The sequence below is a fragment of the Lycorma delicatula genome, chromosome 6 (genome assembly GCF_047948215.1).
Source record: "Lycorma delicatula isolate Av1 chromosome 6, ASM4794821v1, whole genome shotgun sequence".
Lineage (NCBI taxonomy): Eukaryota > Metazoa > Arthropoda > Insecta > Hemiptera > Fulgoridae > Lycorma > Lycorma delicatula.
This window is the reverse complement of record NC_134460.1, coordinates 26,216,489-26,231,738: the sequence shown is the minus strand read 5'-3', so window position 1 is coordinate 26,231,738 and position 15,250 is coordinate 26,216,489. Positions and strand designations below refer to the sequence as shown.

At 31.6% G+C, this 15,250-nt stretch overlaps 1 protein-coding gene across 1 annotated transcript in view; it reads left to right on the top strand.

Annotated features, from left to right (window-relative positions):
- The first annotated feature begins 13,699 nt into the window (after positions 1 to 13,699).
- Positions 13,700 to 15,250, top strand: part of LOC142326761 (noggin-like) — a 244,484-nt gene continuing 242,933 nt past the window's right edge. The window contains exon 1 of the mRNA XM_075369453.1: positions 13,700 to 14,047. The gene's annotated coding sequence lies outside the window, so the exon portion shown is untranslated. The remainder of the gene's footprint in view (positions 14,048 to 15,250) is intronic.

Sequence of the window (15,250 nt, the reverse complement as noted above, 5' to 3'; positions counted from 1 at the left end):
GGAGGTCTCGGTTTTAAATTCCGGTTAGGCATAACATTTTTCATACGGTACAAATTTCCATCCGGCTAATAAACATAGCCAGTTAATGCCTGTAAAACTAAAAAAAGAATTTTATTCCACAAGTTTCGTTAAACCAGGTTATATTTTTCACGCGGATAAACAGGAAAACCACATACAATACATGATAATTTGGAAAAATTGAAATATTAGTTTTTTCTGTTTTAAAATGTTTGAAATGATGAAAATAACACCTATACTATAAAGAATCTGTAGACAACTTAACATGTATTTTAATGTGGTAAACAGATCTCGCTATGAAAAATGAAAATTTCGTCTATTAAAAAAATTATTAGCCAGCCTAGCCCAGCCCAGCTCAGCCCATCTAGCACAGTTCAGTTCAGCCCAGTTCATTCCAGTCCACTTCAGGCGAGTACAGTCCAGTCTATTCCAGTTTAGTTCATACGAAGAGTCAAGTACAGTCCAGATCTGTTCAGTCTAATCTAGTCTAATCTCCAATACACCCCAGCCAATCTAATCCAGTACACTCAGATCTAGGACCTGTACAGTCAAGTCAGGTCAGGTCATTTTTGTATAAGTTAGTCCAGGCCACTCTTGTCTAGTTCAATCCAGTCAGCAGTCCAGTTTGGGTGGGATAGTTTTTGGGTAAGTTCATTTCAAGTAAGGCAATTCTAGTCCAGGCTAGAATTGCCTGTGCTTGGCCCGTTCTTAACAAGGCACAGGGTCATCAGGTCATAACTTTCCAGGAGGAGGAGGGCTATCGCTTCCGAGTGCTTATATTGCGGAGACTATGAGTCCCCTGAACATGTTGTGTTCAGGTATCGACGGTGGATGGTCGAAAGAGTCATCTGCGAACAACTGAACCTCTCAATGTAGATACGATTGTACCGACAATGCTATCTGGAGCCGAAATTCAGAGCTATGTCAGAACATATAATAACGATACTACAGCACAGAAGCAGGGATGATGAGGTAGCGAGGGGGTGATTGACAGCCTCCTGTAGAGTCCGGGCTTGCCGGGATGGACAGCGACGATGAGAGACGAGGACTTCGTCGCCCTCGAGTTGTTAAAACTGAGACCCGGCTGGAGTCTTCTCGGGAAACCGGTTAGAGGCAGGCAGCTGTTAAAATACCGAGACCCGGTGTGGATCCTCTTTGTCGAATACTCACACTGGAGGCAAAGCATCAAGATCGAGTCCCGGCCCCTAGGGTGGGGTTCAGGAACGTCATAGTCGAGCCTGGATACCTTGCCCTAAGGGTTAGAGGTAGGTACTGAAAAGATCCGTTAGATTGGACAATCCCTGACCTGTGCTACGCTTCACGGTGAATCCAGCCTAGGGGGTTAAGGAAACAAACTAAACAAAAAAAAAAAAAATTCTAGGTCAGGCGAGCCTTCCAATGAATCAATTCCAGTCCAGTCCAAAACAAACATATCCATTCCAGTCCGGAGACGTAAGCCTTTTCGCGCATCCGGTCTTTGCGCGCCGCTGAGGGGGAGAGATTTTAGTCGGTGAGAACTCGACACTGCCGTTCTGTGCGGACAGACTGCGGCTTTAGAGCTTTCCCCTCCTTCGTCGGGAAGAAAGACCAATCCAGTCCAGTCAGATGGTTTTAACTTGCTGATCACATGATCCTTTTTTTCCCCACCTACTTTTTTTTCGATTGTACAACATAATTTGCACTTATTGCAACTTGCAGTAATAACAACTTGTTTACTAGTTTGAAAGTTATCTAGCAATCAACTTCACCCTTTTATTTGAATAAGACCAACGGATTTATATAAACAACAGCCAAATGTTTACTGCAATTATACCACTTTCTACCTTATCGGCCAAGTGAATTCTGATCTACGTTATCTTCATCATCTAATTGTATATCTGATATATTTTTATTACAAATAAATAATAATTATGGTATTTAAATATTAAATTAAAATAATAAAAAAATAAATAAACAATAATACAAAATTAACCATCTTTAAATATTAATCGGAGTTTTTTAGTTAATAAAAAAATGAATAAAAATTATATGCAGTTAAAAATAATTACTCACTTTGTATGTTCTCTTTTCCAGTTTAATTACGCACTTTATATATATTTTATTTTCCAGCTTAATTCCAGTTTAATTATTCACTTTAAATAATATTTATATTTTATTCCTAGTTTAGTTTCTATAATATAAAATATGAATTGCACGCAAAAAATAAAGTTAATATTTGTAGCGGTGTTAAGAGTAAAAATAAATATAAATAGTAAATAATTAATATAAATAATAAACGGAATCTGGTATGATTATGACTATGTTATTTTTCGACTTTTAACTAATAACTGTGCAAGCTTAAGATATTAAATGCATTTAAAACATGTAATTAGGCACTTTAAAAATTAAATTGAATAAATACACACATTAAATAATATTTATGAAATTAGATAATGTTTGTATTTCATGTATTTAATTTTTCCAGCTTAATTCCTAACTAATTACAGGCTTTAAATAACATTTATATTAGATGTAAAATGGAAAAAAAATGTATACCTGGTAATTGTTAGAGTTAAATTTTAATTAATTAACTGATTATTAATTGATTTTCTTCTTTATTGTGAAAATAATTACGTTTTGTTATAGCGCTAATCCAAGTTATTTTAAATGTCATTAAATAACACAATTCCGCTTTTTCAATAAATATAAATAAATAATAAATAATAATTATGGTCATAATTTTGTTTTCTTACAGTGCTAGTCCAGGTTCTTATATAATAAAGTCAACTATTATTGCAACATCAAGATCCGCGACAACCAGTCAATAAGTTGATATCAGTATCTAAATAACTTCATTTAAATGTACGTATAATGTTCTAGTAACACCACTTACTTCCATAAATAGAAAAATAAAATCTATTAATGAATGGTAATTTGTGCTGGAAAATAAATAGTAATTTATTCGGTATTTTTCTTTTCCAGACTGAAATAATACAATCGAAAATATTAGGATTTTGCAGATATCCTGGTATTTATAATTTCGAGATCTCGCACAATAGTGCCTACGAAAATTGACGCATACAGGCAGGTCCCCACATTGGTCATCAGGCTTACCACCCTTGGAATGAGGCTTGCCACAAACGAAGATTTGTTTCCTCACATCACGTCTCCGTATGTCAAAATCTTTGACGTCCAAAGCATTGCAGTGTTTTCGGTATAAAAGGACGTACATTCAATCTATGAAATCCTGCCTTAATTTTTTCCGGACACGTCGGTTTATTGAAGATGAGGACGTACGACGCAGAGGGAACTACTTCTCCGTTTCGTCGGGTATTCAATCGTCGACACGCAAAAGCTCCTTGGGCATGTACTCTTCAACGACTTTCCCTTCGGTGAAGTTCAATAAATTTCAACATACAACACCCTTTGAGGTAATTAATGTACCACGCAGCGTGACTTCAACGTTTTATACTCCAATTTTCGTAGCTAAAAATAATCCAGACTATTCCCAATTTTCGTAATTATTCGCAATTTTCGTAGCGTCCGACTGCGGTCTTCCTAAAGTACTTTCCTGGACCTCCGGCAACTTGCGTGATACCTAAAGCTATCCCAAAAGGGCTATATCACCTGACCTGCACAACCAGTGCCTGACTCATTCCTTAACTGTTGAAGCGTAAGAATTTTCATCGTCCGCGGCCTTACGTATTCCCTTATAAATTCTATTCCGGTCCGGTAACACTTCTCGTCAGATACCAGCTATTAGAGGTGCCATTGTCAGTATTACAAAGAACAGATTGTTAAACGGATTGTTTAACCTGATAAAAGGATCCCTTTGAGTTTCTTCTGGATTCCTTTCATTATTATTTTCTCATACATTTTTCTTAACTGGAAGGAATCTGTTAACTTGATCCGTTATACTGGTCCTATTACAATATTTTTCACCTAAGAAAGGGAATAATTTTTTTTCATTCCTTAAGTTTTTAGGAAAAAGTAATAATAATTACTTCAGATCTTTTCATTGGTATACTTAACGCAGAAAAACTCTAAAAGAGGATTAAGTTAAACATTTCAAGTAAACTGAATATGAAATAAAACAATTTTATTTATAAATAAATAAATGAAATGCAACCTTACCAACAATTTGTCTTTTCAACAATTCTCTTAAGGGCGGGTGTATTAAGGTCGCATTGACCGCCCTTAACTGCGACCTTAATACATAACAGACATGATCAACTTTATACTATGACGACCAGTTGTGATTTTAAATTTACTTTTTACATAATGTAATTTTAACGATATAAATTGACGATTCACATTTCCTGAGGATGGTGGAAAGTACTAGAAAAGAGACTGCGGAGGAATTGTTGGTAAGGTTGTATTTCATTTATTTATATATGAATAATATTATATACCCATCTGTGCCATTTAAAAAAAAAATTTAACTTAAAATAATTTTAATTATAAAATATTACTTTATTTTTTGTTTTCTCTTTAATAAAAAAAATAAATTGTAACTTAAAGCAATAAGTTTTAATTACACTGATTATTTAATAAAAGGACAAAGTAAAAAATGTATAGAATACAGTACAAAATCGTACGAGAAAATTATCCACGAAAAAGGTACGTAGGAAACATCTGTTTAAACTAAACACTAAACAGCAAACAAATATACAAATGCGCAGAATGGTCTTTTAAACCTCTTTTATGCGCTTACAAATTTATACTTAATTCTACATTTTGCAGGTATTTATTTATTTATCAATTTGCACAAGTTAACAGAGAAATAAAATGTACCAAAAGGACAAATGCTGGTTAAACCTGAAATTTAACCGTTCTTTACCGCAATTAACAATGCACAAATACAAATAACTACAAGGCTATTTTCCAAATATTTAAAAATAATCTTGTTTTTATTTAACTTTCATTAATTAAAAAAATATTTCACGGTATTTATATTCCTACGTTTCTTTTATAAGAACTGAAATATTCTAGTAATTTTTATTAAAACATCGCATCACAATAACATAACACTTGTTAAAATATATTATGACGTTATTAAATAAAAACTGGTGAAAATAGATTTCTAAAAAAACACGACCTCCACAATCAAAGGAATTATATAAAATGTGAAAGCAACCAACTGAAATACAAACCGATCCACGAGACCGCACAGGAGGCATTCTGAGACTCAAACCCAGGAAAAACTGATACAGACGCCAGTATATATGCAGAAGTTCACTAAGTCCACTATTTATACAATTTTTATTTACATTTACAATTCTGATAATAACAGACACATTAAACAGAGTTTTTGACTGCTAACAGCGACAAGAAAGATCGCATATAAGATATTTATCAGCGATCGGGTCGAGATACAGTCGGACATTTATTAACAATATTTGTTAAATTTATAATTTGATAAATATTTTTTTAAATTTTCTTAGGCTATTCGGAATAAATAATTTTACTCTCGGTTCCATTCGAGCATTGCGGTGATGTTTGGTCGTAAACTTGAGGTTATCGACCATATTTTTATATGTATTTAAGTAATGCAGTCATGTTGCTGTTACCAGACGCCGAAAGTATTGCAGCACAACCGTCTTATACAAATGTATCAGTTATTTGACTGTAGTATTCAGTTGCATGGTATATACAACAGGAACACATCGACAAGCCTATCGCTCTGATATGTCTATAGTCCACTCGCATAAATCGCAATGCTCATCTAATCGTCAAACGATAAAATTAGAGTTGTGTTCTACAGAGTTCTAAGACACTCGTGTAAATGCTAGGACAAAGTTATCGTATGATATTCTTATATTATTTGAATGTAGCTGCACGGTATTCAATGTCTTGTAAAACGCACGATGAAACCTGCTATCACTGACCGGACTTAATAATTTTATTTTTTTTTTATTTCTACGGTTACGCAACAATAAGTAATAATATAATTTTATTATAATCAAAAGATTTATAATAAAATTTTATAAAATAGCTCCTAGCTACGTGTAAAATACAGAATTTAACATTAACAGTTATTAAAAAGATAAGATTATCATTTGAAATTTTTTCGATTAGAATGTTAAAATTATCATATTTCTAACAACCCATTATAGATAATTTATGAGTTTATTTTATATGAAAGTTTAATTTCTTAAAAGTAAACTAACGAAAAGGCCAGCCTCCGTAGCGCCAGTGGGAGCGTCTCGGCCTTTATGCGGAGGTCCCGGGTTCGAATCCCGGTACGGCATGGCATTTTCACACGCTACAAAAATTGTCATTCATCTCATCCTCTGAAGTAATATCTAACGATGGTCCTGGAAGTTGATGTTTTCATGTTTTTTTTTCAACGGTAAAAGATTCACAAATTTTGAGAAGCTAGATAATTGTTTAAAAAACCCACAAAATTTCATCAATGTGTGCAAAATAAATAACCTAACCGGGATCTTTATTAGCCTTAAACATTTTTCCTAATTTATTCTTTAATATACTTGTATTCTGTGTACTCGTTTTCTGTATTTCATCAGTAACTATTACAAAGGTGTTTATACAGCTAAACGATACACTGCATCGTTGTGGACCGCGTGTGGTATACGGCGTTACGTCGAAAATTTAAATTAGGATCTATCGTCCGAGATATTTGAGGAAACAAACTGAGGATGTATCGAATATCTTGTTCTTTCTTAAAGTCGGACTTCTATATTCGATTATCTAATACTTTCTTAATATTTTATGTCGTGATTTACCTTTTCCCGTGTTGTTGTGCGGTTTAACTTTATTTTTTAATTTATTTTTTTCTGTTATTTAGTTTATATACCGTTACAGTCAGCGCAAATATTAAAAATTAGTTTACGTAATGTAAAATCATTGATTTCCGGCGCTAATAACGAACTTTTGTTGTGCTCCCTAAAAAAAAAACTAAAAAAAAACATTGTTCATGTTGAAGCTACTTATCTATAAATAAATAAAAACCATCGTGTCCTTTGGTACCTGTAACAGCAAATTTGTAATCAGAAATTTATATTTACAATCAATTTTATAATTTCTACGAGGAGAAATACCGCAAAATTATTCTTATAAAACAGGAATTTAATATTATATTTCTCATGCTATATAAGTACCACAATAAATTTTCTAGAAAATGACATAATAACAAATAAATATAACAAACCACGGCAATAAAATTGTTTTTACGATAATATAATTATTGCATAAACCTACAAAGTTAAGTAAATTTTATTACTATCAATAAAAATATTGTTATAACAGTAAGCCATAAAAAACAGAGGTGTTACAGAATTAATGGAATTACAATACTTTTACTTAAACGAAAAAGTAAAACTCATATGTCCTATTTTATTATTACGACCTTGGATATGAATTGATATATTTTTTTAACGAGTACGATGAATGAATTATAGATTTAAAAACAAAACCTTGCCAGTAGTTGTAATTTTTTACGTTCACATTTTAGAAGGGTTTAGAATGCCTAAAAATGGTTAAAAAGTAACTATTTTTTTTAAATATTAAATTCGCTTCCCGAAAATAGATTAAAAAAAAACAACCTTCTTCATCAAAGGAATTATGTAGAATGTAGAAGTAACCAACTGGAATACAAACCGATCCGCTAGACCGCACAGGAGGTATGCTGAGAATCAAACCCAAGAATAATTGATACAGACGCCAGTATGGGCAGAAGTGCACCAACTCCACTTTTTATATAATTTTTATTTATATTTACAATTCTTATAATAACAGATTAAAGAGAGGGGTTTTTGATTGCTAACAGCGACTGGAAAGATCGCAAATAAGATATTTATCAGCGATCGGGTTGAGACACAATCAGAAATTTATTAACAATATTTGATAAATTTATAATCTGATAAATATTTTTTTTTTAATTTTCTCTTAGGTTATACGGAATAAAAAATTTAGTTGGAGGATGCTCCAATTCTCCATTCGATCATTACGGTTGAGATGTTAGGTCGTAAACTTCAGGTTATCGTCAATTTTTTTATATGTACTCATGTACTGCAGTCCTGTTGCTGTTGCCAGACGCCGAAAATGTTTCAGTACAGCCGTCTCATACAAACATCGCATAAATCGCAATGCTCATCTAATCGTCAAACGATAAAATTAGAGTTGTGGTCTACAGAGTTCTAAGACAACCGTGTAGATGCAAAGATAAAGTTATCGTATGATATTACATATATTATGTGAATTTAGCTGCACGGTATGCGATACCTTGTACAACGCACGATGAAACCTGCCATCACCGACCGGACTACACCCAACATTAGTAAGGATTTATGGATTTTCAGAGAGCTTGCATCGAAACTGGAGTAATTCAGTTTGAATTAGAAACTAATTTAAATACTGTGGAAGGACTTTTCTTCTCTCTATCATACTCGAATCCACAAACGAAGTAACCAGAAATTTTTAATTCATTTTGCAACTGCGACTTGTTATGACGATAGTCGTGTATATTAAAAGAATGATTCGAAATTTATGCGGATAATTATTATTTATTATCAGCATCTACGAATAAAACTGATTATGATCATAATAAGCATATGTCAGTATAAATATTATCCGTATAAATTTCGATTAATTTTTTTATCCATAATATTATCCGTATAAACTTCGAATGATTCTTTTAAAACACACGAGTGTCGTCATGACAAATCGTAATTACAAAATTAATCAAAAACTTCTCGTTTCTTCGTTTGTGGGTTCGAGTATGATGGCGAGATGAAAAGTACATCTACAATATTTAAATTAGTTTCTAATTTAATCTGAATTACTCCAGGTTTGATGTAAACTGTCTGCAAATCCATAAATCCTTTATTATGCTGCGTGTAGTCTGGTCGGTGATAGCAGGTTTCACCGTGCGTTCTACAAGGCATAGAATACCGTGCAGCTACATTAACATAATATATGTAATATCACACGATAACTTTGTCCTAGTATCTACACGGTTGTCTTCGAATTCTTTAGAACACAACTATCGTTTTTATCGTTTGACACAATTTATCGTTTGACGATTAGATGAGCATTCCGATTTATGTGACTGGACAATAGATTACAGCGACAGGCTTATCGATCTGTTGGTGTTGTATATATATCATGAAAGTGAATACAACAGTCAAATAACTGATAAATTTGTACGAGACGGTTATACCGCAATATTTTCGGCGTCTGGCAACAGCAACACGAATGCAGTACACAAATAGTTATAAAAATCGAAGATAACCTCACGTTTACGTATGGACATCACAACCGCAATTCTCAAATGGAACCTGGGTGCATAGTCTTACCAATATAAATGGGAAATCAATAATAAAGAAAAAAAAAAGTTTTTTGGTTATTATGCCTTCTTCGAAAAAATTTTAATTACCTATATGCCTTATTCTATATAAATTTATTTTAGTAAACGAAAATCAAGGATTGAAATGTAAGTCTAATCCTAATTGAACCTGACCTGACCTGACCCCTGATATTTAATTTACCATCATCAAATATGTTGGTTAGTTTTAAGTTGTTTGTTTAATATTTCAAATTTTGTTTTATATTAAAAAACATCAAATTAGGCAACTGTCGATCGATTCTTAAGTCAATTGATACTACAAACATTAATGGTACGACTGGAAAAAACCAGGCACTATAATTATTTCAAGTATAAGTGCATTAATGTAAATAGATTAGGATATTAATAACATTGATATCTTAAGTTGAACATCGATTATCGTTTCTCAATTGATATCGTATATTAATTTTTAATAATAACTTAATCAAAAATTTATCAAATATATCTATACTAACAAGGTACTTAACGAGATAACAAAAAATTAAATTAACACTAAAAAATGATGTCTCTCTGTAGATTAAATTTTAAATAATTTTCCCACCTTGAATTTATTTTTAAATGTAAAAAATTATCTGAGAATATCTTTTGTACTGTATTATTCCTTTGATAGCTAGATAAATGTTGCTTTAATATCAGTTTTAAAGCGTGATTAAATATGCAACAACATTATTTCTAAGATTATACTTTTCATTCCGTAAACGTAATAAAACTAAACTTTTATCGGCGCAGAACCACTTGTGTTATTATATCTTCGTTATTAATATTAAATTAATAAGAATTAAATTATCATAAATCTCAATTTTCTGTTTCATTTCGTTTACGGATCAAGTAAAACTGCTGAACCGATTTTAACCAGATTTAATGTTAATGAAACTAGGCTAATTGGATTTTCTTTTATCGTCCCTAGAATTGTTTAATATTTACAATTTCCAGTTCAGTGTCTTTAATTTGAAATTTTTAAATTTATTCTATTATTTTCCAATCAACATAAACTCGTGTAGTTTAATACTGTATTTTCGCAAACTTGTAATTAATAGAGATTAAACCGCAACCTGTTGGTCGATAATTAGCCTAGCATGATTACATAATTCCCTTATCTTTTATCTTTTCTCATATTTTATATTTAGATGAAATTCATTCATTTACACAATATGTATTTAATCATTGAAATTATCACTTGTTTATCTCCTGATAAATTTTATTGAATCTTAATAATGGGTGAACATTAATTAAAAAAAAGAACATCCGCTATGCTTTCCAAATACTTTTTATCTCTTTATGAATTCTCAACAGACCAATTACCATTTACCATTTTTTTATTTTCTGTAACATGGTTTTTTATAAATTAATTTGTTAGTAATAAGAATGAGTGACAAGATCAGAAAATCTTATAATTATTTAGTAAGAATACAGTTAACTTCTTTGAGTACGTGAAAAAAATTTCAGTTGTGCCTTTAATGAACACTAAAATTGAGGATTTCACTGATTAATTAAGAAACAAAATCATCGAATGATTATGCGTTATAAACAAATATATAATGAGTTTTTTTATGTCTTATTGAGAATATACAACTGTAATAATATATAATAATCTTCATAAAATAATTGTAATATTACATTACTTGTTAATTACAGTTAAAATAATAATAGTAATTTTATAAAAATTAATTTTGCAAAATTGTGTTCATAAATAATCTTAATTTACGTAGTTTTAGGATTAGCAAGTTATTTCTCAGCGAAATTCTCGCATAAAATGATGTAAGTACAAGTGCAGGTCGAACTGAATAATTAAAAAATTATGATTCTCTAATATCCTCGATAAAATCAACGAGAATTTGTAAATTTTAATTAATTTTACCAAATATTTCACATCCACTAATTACTAGTGACCTCTTGCTGCTCCGCTACGTTATTATTACAAAGTAATTCTATATATTTAAAAAAAATCACACTATTTTATATACTATTTCTATTGTGTACGTCGCATGCAATCCGTTCAACTAATGAAAATAAGCAACCCCCCGTGACCTAATCAAATGACAATGATATGTGTGACGTATAAATGAACTGTATAGTCCTGTACAGACTCAGGCCGACCGTTCCTGAGTCGTGTGGTTAATTGAACTCCGACCACCAGAGTACACCGGTATCCACTGTCGTCACAGTTGAACGACTGAAACAAATCGTTTGATACTCATTTCATTAAAATTTATTCATCCCCTTAAAAAGATATTACAATAAACAGAAAGTTTACGTACAAGATTATCAAATACTGTAAATTTTATCACGTCTGTAATCAGGGAAAAATATAAATAAAAATAGTTATCAACCTAAAGCTAGTCTTATCAGCTTTTACGAAAAGCTTAATCAATTTTATTTTTGCACGCTAAGCCAGGAGTAATGCAGTATGATAACAATTTCTTTTATTATAAAAAGCGCAAGCAAATGGATAATTTATAAAAACAATTAAACAGGACAAGAATAAAATATTTCTTTATATACAGAGTGAGCAACATAAAACTGAACTGATAATGAAACCGCTACCCAACACTATTTATGAAAGACTCTCACACAACTAGCGCGACTAGTGGATGTATATGTTACTACTGATTGTTGCTGCCGTTTGTCAGGTGGTTACGTTCAGTGCAGTATACGTTTTGTTGCAGTGCAGTTGTGTTTGTGTAAAATGCCTTACTCAATCCAGGAGAGGATAGCTATGATTGAGGTCTATATTCGTTCTGGATCGTTTGAAGAATCACGTCAAATATCGGTAGAAAAATTTCCGAATGCCTGTATCCTAGCGGAGAGTAGCACACACGATTTAGTTAAAAAGTGGCGTACAACAGATGCGATTTCAAATGCAAAACGAAATAGGCAACCTTCCGTTAGAACTCTACAGGCATTGCCAATACTGAAAGAATTACTGCATGTCCAAAAAATCATTACACAAATAATCCCAACTATCTGATGTTAAATACATATCTTGTCGTGAAATTCTTCATGAATTAAAATTGAAACCGTACCGCGTTACAACTGTGCAACAACTGAAGAAGACAGACAAACCGAAACGCCTTGATTATTGCAACTGGCTTCTCGAAAACATTGTTGGTGGACAGATAGACCCGATGTCGTATATCATGTCAGAGGAGGCATGTTGATACGCCATCCGGTCATGTTAATACGCAGAACACCAGGTACTGGATGATGAGGAATCCTCACGAGATATTCGAGCATCCACTTCACGATAAGAAAATTGGTGTTTGGTGTGCCGATTCCAGTAATCGTATAGCGGGACAAATATTTTTTGACCGGACTGTCAATACACAAGTTTACCTCACAATTTTCGAAGAATTCTATGCTCAATTAACTGATAATGAAAAAGAAAACAGTTTCTTCTAAAAAGACGAAGCAACTTATCACACATCAAACGTTTCACTGAATCGTGTTCATGCAGCTTTCACAAATGAACGAGCTGTCAGCAGAGGACGGAGGTCAACACGTTCCCCAGGGTTGTCTATTTGCGATTTTTTCCTTTAAGGCTACATAAAGGAGAGAGTTTATGCATCTAATCCCCACAATATTAATGAACTGAAGGTGAACATTCAATGAGAAATCAACGCAATTGACAACAACGTTGGGCGCCAGATGACTCTCAATATGATCAGTCGAGCATCGACGCCCAGGTTGATCATTTTGAACATATTTTGTAATAATAAGGTAAATAAATGCAACATTTAACTTACGTTTTATGTTTTTCTTATTTAATTTATCCGTATCATTTATAAAATTTAATTCTAACATAACCTACCGATTCTGCAGCGGTAGCTTTATGGGTTCAGTTTTATGTTGTTCACTCTGTATAAGAGTTATTATTATACCAAAATGGAAAATGAATTCATAAGCATTAATAAGATTTTCCCGCGATCTAATTTATAAATGAACACGTACAGAGAACATGATCCATTCTATATATTTTTTTTTTTTTTTTTTAATTTCTATTTTTGTAACTCTTATCAAGAGAAAAAAAAATGAGTAGTGGTATGATTAATGATAACGTACTACTCGTATTTTTATAACAGGTATATATATATATATATATATATATATATATATACACACGCAAGGATGAAGAAATAAGTAAGAGAGAGAGAAACAGTGAGAGGAAGAGAGGTAGATAATGGTTGGAGTATACATTGACAATGAATGTGTGAATGTGACGCTAGTCATTTATCACCAATTCTTCTAAGCAGCTATATAATCAATTAACATAGTTAACTTTTTTACCTTAGCTCTTTCTAATCGATAAAATGTTGAATAATTAAACGTTAATTTTAGTATCATTTAAATTCAATGAGATTTTCAAGTGAGTATTTTATCAGCGTTATAAAAATAATACATAAGAAGAATTGGCGCATGCGTTATAAGTAGTAATGTAGTACTTCACCTTTTAATTGCCGTGTGTTTAACGAGTTAGATACAGTGGGATTGTTCGAACGAAAATTTATTTGTTTTAAATTGATATTTTACTTGAATATTATTTAAAACGATAATTTTTTCCTGTGTCCTTAGTTTAATAAGATGTGTGTTTTTAAAAACTTTGCAGAATGTATAACAGAGCGACATTCATACTGCAGTACAAGTCTACTGGATTACCTAACTTTATGTGATATATGTTAATTTCATGTAAGTGTCCTAATATTTTTTTACTTAATTTAAATTATCAAAGGTATTGATGGAATTACATAAAAAGCGGTCTTGATAATTTAACTTAGCAATAGCAAGCAGATAACATAATGTATTTGGGGAAAATATATTACATTTAACTAATTAAAATACAAATTAAATACTGTAAAATGTGATGTCCTTTTGAAAGACGTTTTATTTTTAGTGTTTTTATTACACAGCAATTTTAATTTTTTTTAACCAATAAAAAATATTGAGGTCATAATTCTAACGGGTTTACTTTTTTAGTTACATTTCATAAGAAAGCTACCTATTGTAATGGATAATATGATTCGACTTCCGAAAAATTTCGACATATCTTCGCGTTTCACATCCCCTAGACCCCTAAACCACCGTCAGCTAAAAAGTTTATGTATATATATATATATATATATATATATATATATATTACTTTTTTGGGGACACAATAACTGCCGTAATTTTGTGCCATTGTAATGATGTCATTTGTTTTGATCTCTTGTACAAACGTAGCAAAATAAAAAGAAACATCATCACATCACAGTTCATGCTTTACCAACTCTTTGTTTCCATCGATCATTTCAGAAAGTAATTTTATAATTACTTTAACATAGGTCTATATTTATGTATATTTTGTGCTTTACAAATTTAAAAACCTCAAAAAAAATCGACAAAAATAAATTCCTTTTTGAAGCAAAGTTTTATTTGAATAGATTTTCTCAATAGTGTATTAGGTAGATTTCATAAGATAACTACCCCTATTGTAATGAGTACCATTATTCGACTTCCGGAAAATTTCGACATATCTTCGCGTTTTATATCTCCCAGACTCCAAAACCACGTCAATTCAAAAGTTTATATGTGTATATATATTTATTTATTTCACTTTCTTGTGGACACGATAACTGCTGTCATTTTCTGCCAATCACTTTCAAATTGATACATAAAATATAACTACCCAAAATCTCGGTCGAGTTCGTTAATGGGTAAAATCGAACCATGGGGTGGAAATGGGGAAGTTTTTTCGAAAAAAAAACAAAATATCGCTATAAGTTTCATATTAAGTAAAATATCGAATTCGTTTAAAGTTCCTACTATTCTTTGGATAACGGCCTAAAACTTATTTAAGTAAAATTTTTTTATATCACCATCCATTTGGCCAGGGGGTGGAAAAAATGGTGTTTC